The following is a 10,893-nucleotide window of genomic DNA, read 5'->3' as shown; positions in this document are numbered from 1 at the left end:
GATATTTAATTTTTAAAAAATATCCTCTGCCGCCATCTTCTGCGCCCAATAGCTTTTTTATTTTTTTGTTGACATAGTTGTGTGATGGCTCATTTTTTGCAGGATGTCCTGTAGTTTGCGTTGGCACTTTTTAATCGCTTTTTATTGCATTTTTTTTTGGAGACGGGGTAAACAAAAAAAGCGCATTTCTTGCGTTCTTTATTTTTTTTCTGACAACTAGAGATGAGCGAGCACGCTCGTGTAAGGCTGATGCAGTCTTTTCGAGTAAGCAGAGGTCTCTCTCTCCCTGTCGCTCCCCACTGCTAACCCCCGCCGCCCCCCCCCCCCCCCCGCATGGTGCTCAGTTGAGTAAGCAGTTACTTGAGCATCAGCCTTAAACGAGCGTGCTCGCTCATCTCTACTGACAACGTTCATCGTGCGGGGTAAATAATGCGTTACTTTGATAGATCTGAGGTTTATGGATCATACCAAATCACACAATGATACCAAATATGTATTTTTGTTTTATTGCTTAGATTCCTTTATTATTAATACAGTCATACCTCTACTTTTGTCGTCTTCGTCTTTCACTGATTTCCAGTTTCGACGATTCTTCATTGCAGCCGAAGAAAGAAGATCCAGCCGTGAAGAGGAGAAGACCTGCCCAGTCCGCTGCGGGTGAGTTAATTCTTATTTTAAGCGCTCATGTCCGCGGGGCATGGAGAATCCGTAGCAGGCCTGATTTTCCCCGTGGACATGAGGCCTAAGGGTGCATTTACACAGGTGATTTTCCCGCACAATTTCTGTGTCTTGCGAGATGCACAGAAATCCCAGGGGAAAAGAACCCATTGTTTTTAATGGGTGCATATACACGTGGGATTTTGCTTTCGCAGCGCTGCGAGAAGCATTGCAAGTGAAGAATCGGAGCATGTCTTATTTTTGGGCAATTCTGTTGAAGAATTATCCATTCTCCACAGTATGACAAAAAAAAAATACATGTGGCTTTCATGCAAGTGTGATGCGCAAAAATTGCATCACACTTGCATTATAATTGCGGATTTGCAAGTGCAATATTGTTCCAGGTTTTTCGGACTGATGTTGCACTCGCCCATGTAAACGTACCCTAATAAATTCTCCCTCTATTCCTGCATGGCTTTGGATCATCCCAGGGAGAGGGGTGACATGGACCTTTGTTCAGGGCCCTTTATCAATCACAAAGCGCACTTGGGCTCTGATTGACATATATGGGGTGAGCATTTGCTCATCTAAACATTTCTCTGTGTTTAATTACTGTATTTACTCAACCTAGCTGTTTAACCCTTCAGATGCCATTCAATGCTGAGTGCAGCATCTAAGTGGTTTCACAGTAAAGTTAAAAAACTTTCCCTTCCTAAAAAAAAGGACCAGTACTGTAAAGAGAATATGTTTTTTATCCCTCACAGAAAACGCCATAAAAAACAATGCTAGAAGAGCTGTTCTCTGCAGATCCCAAAAAGAATTTAAAAATCCGTAAATACCCCAAACAGTACTAATGCAAAATACTGTAAAAGTCCTAATACAAACAGCAAACCTTCATTTAGTTTAGTTTGTGGAAGCATATAATGAATTATGGGTCTTGGAAAGCTGTGGCACAAAAACAAAACTTTTTTGTATATAAAAGTATTTTCTTTATCGAAAAGTAGTAAATATAAAAAAACTAAAACTATAAAAATGTCTAAATAATTGTAACAAGCTATAGGAACCTTCACAGAGGATGTCTGAGCTGCAGATATTCTTTAGCTTTTCTGCCGATTTGTATAAGCAATTGCGTTTTCTGCAGCGGAATGTGTTGCCTTTTTGCACTATGGCAGTAGTGGTTCACACTGGCAGACGTTATTGTCAAACATCAACAAACGCAGATTTCCAAGCAGATTCTCTGCATTTCTGGGGCAGAAACACTTCTGCAACATAAACAGACATGCTGCCGATTCTTAATCTGCCGTGTGTGTGTGTATATATATATATTATTATTATTTTTTTTTTAGAGGAAGCCAAACATGGTTCCTATATAGATAACAACTTGCTCCACAAAATACAATGGGGTCTGGTGCAAAAAAGTCACAATTTTGACACGTGTCAAAACTATGACTTTTTGGCATATAGACTGCGCCCCTTCCCACCTGCTTTAGGGGGCAAAGGCGCATGCTGTCCATCACATTTACTATAATCTATGCTAGAAACTGGTAAAGATGATGGCAAAAAGGTACTCCAGCTCAGAGCTGACATAGATTTCCATCTGCCACACAGGGGTGCCTGCAGATTTGACAAATGAATTGCACCTCTTAAAGGGGTGGTCTCGCGAAACCAAGTGGGGTTATACACTTCCGTATGGCCATATTAATGCACTTTGTAATATACATCGTGCATTAAATATGAGCCATACAGAAGTTATTCCACTTACCTGCTCCGTTGCTAGCGTCCTCGTCTCCATGGTTCCGTCTAAATTCGCTGGCAGCTTGCTTTTTTAGACGCGCTTGCGCAGTCCGGTCTTCTCCTTTCAGCACGAGCCGCTTCAGTGTGCTCCCCGCTACAGCTCTTCTGCGCATGCGCAGATGAGCTGTCACTGCTCGGGAGCGCGCTGGAGCGGCCATTCTGTACCATCCTCTGTTAGAGGAAGGTGCAGAGCCGCCCAGCTGTCCGGAGAAGCCGCCCAGCTGTCCTGCCGTCCAGCTGTCCTGCCGTCCAGGTAAGTGATGGGCCGGGGGGGCTGCCGTCGCTGTCGCTGCGATGGGGGGGCTGCCGCTGCGCCGGGGGGGGGCTGTCGCTGCGATGGGGGGGCTGTCGCTAGGCCGGGGGAACTAGCGCTGGGCCAGGGGGGTAAGTGATGGGTCGGGGGTGATGTTCACTGACAGGTGAAGGCCCCGGAGCCCAGCGCTGGGCTCCGGGGCCTTCACCTGGGCTCCGGAACCTAGCGCTGGGCTCCGGAACCTAGCGCTGGGCTCCGGAACCTAGCGCTGGGCTCCGGGGCCTTCACCTGGGCTGAGGGTCTAGCGCTGGGGAGCCGGGAGCGTAGCGCTGGGGAGCCGGGGGCTAGCGCCGGTTACCTGCTGCCTGGCGGTGGGTGACTGGTCGGCGGCTGCGGGGCGTCTGGTCGGCGGCTGCGGGGCGTCTGGTCGGCGGCTGCGGGGAGTCTGGTCGGCGGCTGCGGGGCGTCTGGTCGGCGGCTGCGGGGGTCCGGTTGCCATGGAGACGCGGCTGCGGGGCGTCCGGTTGCCATGGAGACACAGCTGGCAGCGTCTCGGGAGCGCGCACGTCGGGCTGCAGCGAGCGACGGGGAAGAGTCGGCGGCCATCTTGGGGAAACTTTTATAAGTTGCTGAAACGCTGGAACGGTAAGTACAAACCAGCTAGGAAAGTCATTTACAGGGGGGCTTAGTTATGTATGTTTAATTAGGGGGACTGGGAAAAAAAAAAAAATCACTGCTTCCTCGAGACATCTCCTTTAATACCTTTGTCATTCACGTAAGGTGCAGTGCTTACTTAGACAAGTATGAGAAACACCTGTGTAGGTAAGTAAAACCCAATATCTCATATAGCTAGATTAGATAAAAAATAACCAGATTATGACCGCTTAAATATAGAAGAAAAAAAATGACTAGTCCTTAAAACTAAATTAAAGTGATGTCACTCATTAAGGGCTTGTTCAGATGAGCGTGTGTTTTGCACGCGCATAATGCACGCTTGTAAAAGATCCAATGGGATCCTATAGAAGCGTTCATATGCGCAGAATTTGAAGCGCAAAACAGCGCGCACCTAAAAAAGTCACTCCCGCGCTCGCCGGCAGACCATTGCTTTCAATGGAGCCGGCTGTATTGCCGGCTCCATTGAATTCAATGGTCCGTGCTCGTTTAATCAAGACGAGTACCGCGTGGTGCTCATCTAGAGTAACGAGCATCTCAAGAACCCTAATACTCGAACGAGCATCAAGCTCGGACGAGTATGCTCGCTCATCTCTATTTATAACACATCCACAATATGGATCTGTGTTACAGATGGCATTACAACCCTACATCAGCAGTATTTATGGTCATTGGCTTCATTTTTTACTGGACAAATACTGATCTGTATTTGCCCAAAATAAAAAAAAATACTAACACAAAGGAGAGAATACAAGTCATTCTGCGTTAAAAAACAAAAAGGCCATGTGGATACATAGATTTACATTAGCTTTGCATTCATCCCCATTAAGACAGAATGGCTGTTGGGCAAACGATGCCTGACACTCGTCCCTGCATGTACTAGCTCCCGTCCTTTTGCACAGCAGCGAGTATTGTTGCTTCACAGCGGGGCAGCTGGAGATTTCACTCCTTGCTCTTCCCCACCACTCTCCATTCACTTAACACAGCGGCGGTTCAGTACTGAACGGCTGCTATTTACACTGAGCAATCAGCGTTCAGGATTTTATGCAGCTGTGAAGCAACGATACTCGCTCCGGGTTCAGACTGTTTTATTTTACGCTCTGTTTTACAGTCCCAGGGTTCCATTTAATTAGTCAAATACGACATTCAGAGGGAATCCAAAATGGAACTATTTACTTTGGAGAATCAGGCTAAAAGACGCAAACTTTGGTCTACGTTTGACTGGCTTTAATTTAGTCTTTTTGGAGGACAATAACATGATGAAATAACCCCTTTAACAAGCAGTTAACCAAGATCCAATGTTCCCCAGGTAAAACCGTATGACCAAAAAAAAATTAAAAAAGGGAAAACTAGTATTACATGTAGGCCATTAAACTGAACGGACGTCCATATGACCTAATAAGGAGCTGCTCTTATCACCTTCCCAACGTGTACATCATATCGAAGGGAAGTATGTGGAGTGAGCTCAGGAGTGGAGCATGCTCCATAGGTAACTGCATATTACAGTCAGCACCAGCTAACCCCTGCTTGATCCTGACCATTTAACCCACAGATACTAAGATCAAGAGCGACTGCAATATCTAAGCAGAGACAGAGGGAGGTGGCTCCCTTTGTTACCCAATCACCCGCCAGCTGACAGGCATAATATATTGCAATACGAAAGTATTGCAGTGTATTATACAACAGATTGCATGTTCCACTTCTCTGGGGTTAAGAGATATATATGTAATATTTACAAAATAATGCTAAAAAAACAAACAAAATAGTTCAACACCCCCCGCCCCTTTTCACATTTGTTATGCAGAGAATATAAATAAACGTAATTGCTATCGCTGTGCCCATAAAGTCTGAACAATTGGAATAGCACACTATATATCCCCATATGGTGAATGCCAATAAGTAAAGCACACAATGCCAGAATTGCTGTTTGTTTGGTCACCTTACCACCCCAAAAGAGCAGAATAAAAAGTCATCAAAAAGTTGTACGTACCAATAAAAACTACAGCTTGCTTCACAAAAAACAAGCCCTCACACGGCTCAATTGAGGAAAAATAAAAAGTTATGGATCTGAGACTATAAAAGGTGGAAAGCCCAATTTTATTTTGTAAAAACAAAACAAAAAAGAAAAAGTCAAAGCCGTCAAGCAGAATTAGGTTAACATGACAATTTTATTGTACAAGGACCCAAACAACGATTGCACGATTGTATTTTTTCCCCATTCACCTCCCAAACGTTTTTTTAAAAACATTTTTAATACATTAACCCCTTAAGGACATGGCCTATTTTGGGCTTAAGGATGCAATGATATTTGGTGGATTTTCATCTCCATTTTTCAAAAGCCATAACTTTTTTATTTTTCAGTCAACGCGGCCGTATAAGGGCTTGTTTTTTGCGTCGCGAACTGTAGTTTTTGATGGTGCCATTTTTGGGTACATAGACTATATTGTAAAACCTTTATTTTTTTTTATGATAACAGGGAGAGAAAATGCATCAATTCTGCCATAGATTTTTTTAATGTGATAATCATGCAGCATAAATGACAATACATTTTTTCTGCGGGTCGGTACGGTTACAATGATACCAAAATTCTTATATTTTTTTTAGGTTCTTCTACTTTTTTGCAATAAAAACCCTTTTTTTGGAAAAAAAAATTCCATATCTCTGCATTCAAAGTCCTGTAACTTTTTTACTTTTCTATGTAAGGAGTTCCATGAGGGCTTATTTTTTGTGAGACGAGCTATAGTTTTTCTTGGTACCATTTTGGGGAATATACGGCTTTTTTGATTACTTTTATTGCATTTTTTGGGAGGCAAAATGCTAAAAATTAGCATTTGCCTGTTTTTTAGTGTTTTTTTTACGCTTTTTTCCGTACAAAATAAAAAGTGTGTTGAACTTTTTGTACACGTCGTTACGGACGCGTCAATACCAAATATGTGCCATTTTAATTTTTTAAACTTTTTTTTATGCTGCAGCGGGAGGCTGGCTATCACTGACGTGTCTGACATCCTGCTGCCATGGCGACTGGCCGGGCTCTCTGCGATTATATCGCGAGGGCCTGGCAACTTCACAGAGGGAGCGCGCTCCCTCTGTGAACCCTTCCCATGCCACGATCTACTTATCGCGGCAGGGAAGGGGTTAACAGCGGGGGGCACATCTCCGATGCACCCCCCACTGCTGCAGCGAGAGGCCGGCTATCACTGACGCCAGTGTCTGGCATCCTGCTGCCATGGCGACTGGCCGGGCTCTCTGCGATTATATTGCGAGAGCCTGGCAACTTCACAGAGGGAGCGCGCTCCCTCTGTGAACCCTTCCCATGCCGCAATCCACTTATCGCAGCAGGGAAGGGGTTAACAGCGGGAGGCCGGCTATCCCTGACAGCCAGCTCCCGCTGCGGGATAGCGCGAGATCTGCTATGATCTCGTGCTATCCCTATGACGTAAGGGTACATCATTTTGCAGGAAGTACCCCGCTTCCATGACGTACCCTTACGTTATGGGGAGGGAAGGGGTTAAATGACATTATTTTGGCCTTCCTCTGGATCAACATCTTTTTTTGGCCTTACATTCTATATATTTATCTTAGAAGATATAGGAATTGTATTCTGGTTGTATTGACAGCTTTTGGATAAGTTTAACTAGTAACCAATGCCTACTTTGTATTCATTAGTGGAACAGGCAAGACTACAAAAAGGTCTTGCTCACAGTGTGCAATAGTATGGCAGTTGGTTACTATCCAATCAAAGGAAAAGTACTGGCAAAACATTTCTATTAAAAGGTTTCTAGACTGGCCGCACATCCCAACACTGCCCGTTACGGCACCCAAAGCCACCTGGCAGGAGGCCAGACCAAGACGCCAGAGGAGCAGGAACCACCCCACCCACATGCCCCCGGGACCCACACGCTGAAGATGCTACCTGCGAGACCCGATACCACCCGGACTATACGTGAACTAACTATCAGCGGACGGGTCCGGCTAATCCGACCCTGCACTACTCACCTCTGCATCTATCCGCATTTACCCACAGTTAACACGCTGGGCCCCGGGTCACCAGTCAGCCCAACCCTCCGCCCCCACCAAACTTACTAAGTTTCAACTTGCACTTATCAACCCCCCTGTTTAGCTACACCTCCCCAAATGGTCGTTTAACCATATTTTCTAATCCCCCTTGGATGCAGGTTTTCCACATATGTTTCTCTTCATCTGAAAAATTACAGTCATAGACGAGGGAGACCGGGAGCGACTGCGACTCCCGTGTTTCCGGCTCTCGCCCCCCCCCCCCCCCCTCAGGAGATTGGGACTTGGCTCCCCAATCGATGGAACACACGTTTTCCGTCACCCATCCCTCTTAACCCAACCTAACCCTCTCTCTCCTTTCACCTATCCACCCCCGCTTTCCAGTGTCTCGGAAGCCCTGATGGACCCATCGCCCACCATTACACAACCACCATGACTGGCATCTCATTCTGCACATATAATACTAGAGGCCTCAATAACCCCACCAAAAGAGGCCAAATTTTGGCTCACTTACATTAAAAACGGGCCCTAGTTGCCTTCCTACAGGAAACGCACTTTATGGAAAATAAGTGTTTATTTGGACGGACAAGCATGTTACAATAATCAAGCCATAGTAGCATCGCATACAATGGTACAGTCGATACGCATACATACTTATTGATGCGCCCATTCTCCCACTCCACCACCTCTCCTCCGTGGAGTTTGTTGCTGGCTTGCCTCCGCCCAGTCTTTTTCTTTTAATTAACAGAAGTCGGTCCCACCTCGGGGTAGGGGACCGCGAGGTGGAACAGAAAAAAAAACAAAGAGACATACAATGAAAGCAAAAAGTTAAACAAGGGTAAGGCTCCTAGAAGCCCATAGGGGGATTAGGGGGGGGGGGGGGGGAGGGAGATGGGGTGTGGGTGGTCCGGGTAGTGGATTATGCTCGCCTGTTGGGTACCTATTTGCGCAAGCCTTATAGTCTGGTTAGGCAACTCCCTTAATGGGTGGGCTGCGGTATCATCATATCTGAGGTCCCCTGCGCCAGAGGAAGGGCTGCATGGCCCGTTCAGCTCGCGGGGGGGGGGGGGGGGGGCTGTCAGGGCACTGGGTGTTTACGACGCATTTGTTGTCCTGGAGATCCAGTCCCCCAGGCCAGGTGACAACCTAAAGTCCAACCATGGCCTCCATGTTGCATAAAACTTCTCCACCGTAGCATCCTCCTCAGCCCTCATCTCCTGGAAACGCACTTTAAAACAGGCCACACACCCAGATGCATCAACAAATACTACACCAAGTGGTATCATAGCACCCACCCCGAAAAAAAGGCTTGTGGAGTCTCAATAGCGATACACAAGAACCTCCCCCACAAAGTACTGGCAACAAAAGAGGACCCAGAGGGTCGGTACATATTCCTCAAACTTGACCTTGGACACCGTATCCTGACGTTAGCTAACTTATACTTTCCTAACACAGGACAAATCGGCTTCGGGATTATCGCCCTGAGAGAACTAGAGCAATTCGCAGCGGGAACCGGCATCATCCTCGGTGGGGATTTCAACCTGACGATGGACCCTGATCTGGACTCGTCTTCGGGTAAGTCCGGGGTTTCCCTGGTCGCCATACGTAGACTAAGGAGATGTTTGCAAGGACTGAGACTCGTTGACCTCTGGAGGACTCTTCATCCAGGGGTCAAGGACTACAGCCACCACTCCACAGCACATAACAGCTACGGGAGACAGGACTACCTATTCATTATACACGGTCTTTTAGACCTGGCCCCAAGAAGCTCAATAGGCAACATCATCTGGTCGGACCATGCACCCATCTTCGGGGCCCTGCTGAAACACGACCATAGGGTCGGAGCCAACACCTGGCGCCTAAACGACAACCTCCTGACGGACGCGCTCTGTCGTGATGAGATCAATAGAACCATCGAGACATTTATAGAAACCCACAGTAGAGACACGACATCCCCACCAACACAATGGGAAGCACTTAAGTGTGTGTTAAGAGGGGTCTTCATCTCCCACGGGGCGAGACTTAAAAAAGATAGAATAGGCAAACTGACAGACCTCAACACCCGTTTGGGGATAGCCAAACAGGCTAATAAAACTAAGGCCACCGCCCACTTGAACGCGGAGATAACCTCCCTCCGCCAGCAGATACTAGCGGTACTGGACCAGGCCCACCTGTGCATTAGAGACAGGATTAGAGGAGGCTACTACGAATATGGTAACAAATGCAGTAGCTGGCTGGCAAAGGCCTTAAACCCACGGGAAAGCTAGTCCTACGTATTTGCGCTGAATTCACCAAAGGAAGGGAAGGTACACGCCACGGAAGACATACGAGAATGCTTCAGAATATATTATGAAGAACTATACAACATCCCGGCCCCCTCAGAGGCGAACCCAAACGATAAACATGACACCATAGAGGCTTATTTACACAACTTTGCCCCCCAAAAGATCTCCTCGCTGGAGGCTGAGACGCTCGAAAATGATCTTATGGAACAGGAAATCCTGGAGGAGATCCGGAACCTAAAAGTGGGCAAAAGCCCCAGGGCCTGACGGCTTCACCCCTCGCTTTTACAAAGCCCTTGGGACCCAGTTAACGCTAATATTATGCAAAACTTTCAATGCGATCTCGGTAAACTGCCCCTTCCCTCGACAGGCATTACAAGCCACAATCACGGTTATCCCAAAACCCGGAAGGGACCCCCTTTTTTGTGGGAACTATAGGCCCATTTCCTTAATAAACGTGGGCACAAAAATCTTCGCCAGAACACTAGCTACACACCTTGGGTCATTGATCCCTAGAATTATTCACAGAGACCAGGTGGGCTTCGTCCGTGGTCGAGAGGCAAGAGATAACACCATAAGAACTCTCTCCTTGATACATAGGGTACGAGACTCCAACAGCCCCCTTTGCCTTCAGAAGAAGGCATTCGATCGCGTTAACTGGAGATTCCTTGAAGCCACCTTACAAAAAATTGGCCTAGGAAACAGATTGAGCAATTGGATAATGGCCCTTTACAAAAACACCACGGCTCAAATACGAGTGAACGGGAAACTCTCACATCCAATTAATATCAAAAACGGGACGCGCCAGGGATGCCCACTTTCCCCAACCTTATATATCTTAGTTATGGAGTCACTCGCTAATGCAATCAGAGCAAATCCAGAAATCCAGGGATACAGCACGGCACAAACAGAACACAAGGTGGCGATATTTGCTGATGATCTCCTAGTCTATATCACAAACCCCAGACGGGCCTTACCAGCCATATTACGAGAATTTGACAATTACAGCAAGGTTATCAACTTTAAAATTAATCTGCGTAAGTCAGAAATCCTAAACATAACACTACAGCACGCAGAACTGGCCCAACTTAAACCCCTATTCCCACTCTCGTGGCGTGAAGACAACATCAAATATCTAGGAGTAAAAGTATCGCCCAACCCAGCCCAACTGTTTAACCTAAATTATGAACCCATCTACTCCTCCTTGATAAAAGATCTCGA

This window comes from Eleutherodactylus coqui, chromosome 10, assembly GCF_035609145.1.
Source record: "Eleutherodactylus coqui strain aEleCoq1 chromosome 10, aEleCoq1.hap1, whole genome shotgun sequence".
Classification (NCBI taxonomy): Eukaryota; Metazoa; Chordata; class Amphibia; order Anura; family Eleutherodactylidae; genus Eleutherodactylus; species Eleutherodactylus coqui.
The sequence above is the reverse complement of the archived record's forward strand: the minus strand, read 5'-3'. Positions refer to the sequence as shown.